Source organism: Coenobita brevimanus, chromosome 88 (assembly GCF_032717465.1).
Source record: "Coenobita brevimanus isolate Jiangsu-jjx chromosome 88, ASM3271746v2, whole genome shotgun sequence".
In the NCBI taxonomy this organism is placed as follows: domain Eukaryota; kingdom Metazoa; phylum Arthropoda; class Malacostraca; order Decapoda; family Coenobitidae; genus Coenobita; species Coenobita brevimanus.
This window is the reverse complement of record NC_137041.1, coordinates 328,234-330,777: the sequence shown is the minus strand read 5'-3', so window position 1 is coordinate 330,777 and position 2,544 is coordinate 328,234.

Here is a 2,544-nt window from a genome sequence, read left to right as displayed (position 1 = left end):
AGGTTTAGGGGGACACTGGTGGGGGACTGGCTGAGGCTTGGGGCTAGTACTGAGACACGGCCTCCCTATGGCTAGCTGCACGTGGCCCATACGTCCTTCTGCCATGTGGGAGCAGACTTCCTGTATGGGTTTTCAAGGCCTAAAACACGTGATACTTGCCCATCTGCCAGCCAGCCATAAGGGTTCTGTTGTATGTAGCTTTATATAGGGAGGATCTAGAAGGCTCCACGTACATATTGGCGGAAATAACTCTCCATTGGCTATTTTGCCACATACATCACTCTGCCGCTAGGCACCTCGTATATTTCCCGTACAGTCTTGGTGTAAACTGGCAGTTCACTTCTTACATGTATAGTGAAGCGTATAAATGGTGCTTGGTGTTCTGACAATTAGGACTCCACAGTTAGAGAGAAATGATGGTAATTTGAATTGTCGTTGTTATTTGTTTGTCATGTTAGAACAGTTGCCCTATAGATACAAATGATACAGTGGTGGAGAGTGGGCTGGGTGTGCAAGGGTGTGTGTTGCAACCCAAGGGTTCACATCAAAGGGTTAGTTGGAGATTATTTCTCACATAATGCCACTTAGGGGTGAGTAGTTGGTTATCCTTGCCATAAATGTCAGGACTAAGAAGTGTAGATCCTGGCCCCCTACACTCCTGAAGGGGCAATAAAACAGTTGATGATTTGATGGGAATGGACAATAAGTATTTGAATCAGCATTATTGGCATTTTTTGGTAACAATCAATACCATACAAGGCCTCGCTTGTTTGCTGTGTGTGGTGTTGGAGAAGGATGCCATCATGTGGTTGCACCAGTATAAGTGGGTGGCTCTACTGCATAGTTATACAGATGTCCCTTTACTCCCTTCCTGCCCCTTGGAAGGGAGGCTGCAGGAGAAGGGCAGCTTCAGCCCACAGTCCATTGGGTTTATGTCCAGATGAACTATAGGCCACAACAACAATAACAAAACTGTTGTGTATATTGTGTTTACTGTAATAAAGTCTTACGTTGGACAAGGAAAGCAGTGACGTGTGTTCCTGTGAGTTACATGTGATAAATTCCATTAATCACCACGTCACATGATTCCATAGGCAACTTTGTGGAATGTAAATTTTCCATGCAATGTACAGTATGACAAGTCTAATGATGTATACAAGGAAACACTGTTAGTAATTCAGTATATTGTAATGGAGTTGGATACATTATTCAGACATGCATCTTCCTTGTCTTGCTTAAATTTTTCATATGTGGTTATTTTCATTTTTTTCATTCATTGCCAGACGCCATGTATCCCACACGGGGTGGCCAAGGGCTTAGAGTTAATTGTTTACAGGGAGGGGCACTAATCCTTCACCAACCCCACTTGACACGTAGGGATGCCAACAGCATCTGGTGTTCCCAGGCGGTCACCCATCCAAGTACTAACCAGACCCAACGTTGCTTATAAAAGTGATAATTTTATATGAATTTATGGATTTCAGTGAAGCTTGTAAAATTTGTATTATTCCTCTCTCAGTGTCAACTGGGTCTTGTTTGTTTTGATATGTGCTACAGCTGTATTTCATTATGTACAGCAGCAGAAATATTTACAAACTCAAAACTTCTCTCAAATACAGTCTTTCCTCACCTAACACAGATATTTGCTTCCACACTGACCTCACGTTAGGCAATTATCGCATTAGAGGGACTCTTGAAAACCCCTATTTCCTTTCACACACCCTCCCAAAGTCCACTTTTTCCCCCCTTGTGGTAAAGAATTTTTTATACCCCCCAATTTAAACCTCCTAAAAGCATTAATATGGTTTTAAAAAATACATTAGGTCAATAGGACTTTTTTATTTATTGTACCTTATGTGAGGGGAAGAGCAGACACACGTCGCCAGAGATGAGGTAGAGGGGGAGAACTCACACTAAAATCCTTCAAAGTCTCGCAACATGAGACAAGCTGAGGAGGATGGTGAGGGTAGGAGTGGGTTGAGTGGGGAATGCGGCAGGTGGAAGGGAGGTAGGGGGGTCCTGATTAGTTGGGTGGCTGGGAGAGTGAGAAAGGTGAAAGATGATTGGCAGGCAATGACGTCAAGTATTGTGAGGTTGCGTGACACACACCCCATCACAGCCTGCCCAGTTCAAATTACCGCTTTTCACTAACAGTGCCCGCTTTAGAATGTTTATTTCCTTCTGCAAAATTGTGCCGTGTTAGAGCAATATCACATTACAGCACACCACGTTAGGCAAGGACGGACTGTACAGTACTTGTGATCCTGTTGTTGGTACTGTGATGGATGATTATAAGGTTTGATAGGGGGCACTGTTCTCATGCAGTATTACTTGTGAATTGATAGTCATATTAATTTGAGGTTTTGAAAACTGATGCGTGTAATTTTAAAAAATGAACCATTGTTATTGCATTTTTATTTTAAGGCTTCCATTGCAGATCAGCTTTATTTCCTTTAGACTAAGTGCCTGTTTGTTTATGTTGGAAACAGTGACGTACCCAGAAAGTTGAAAAGGGGGGGGTCCTTTTTTTTTATCTTTTTAACT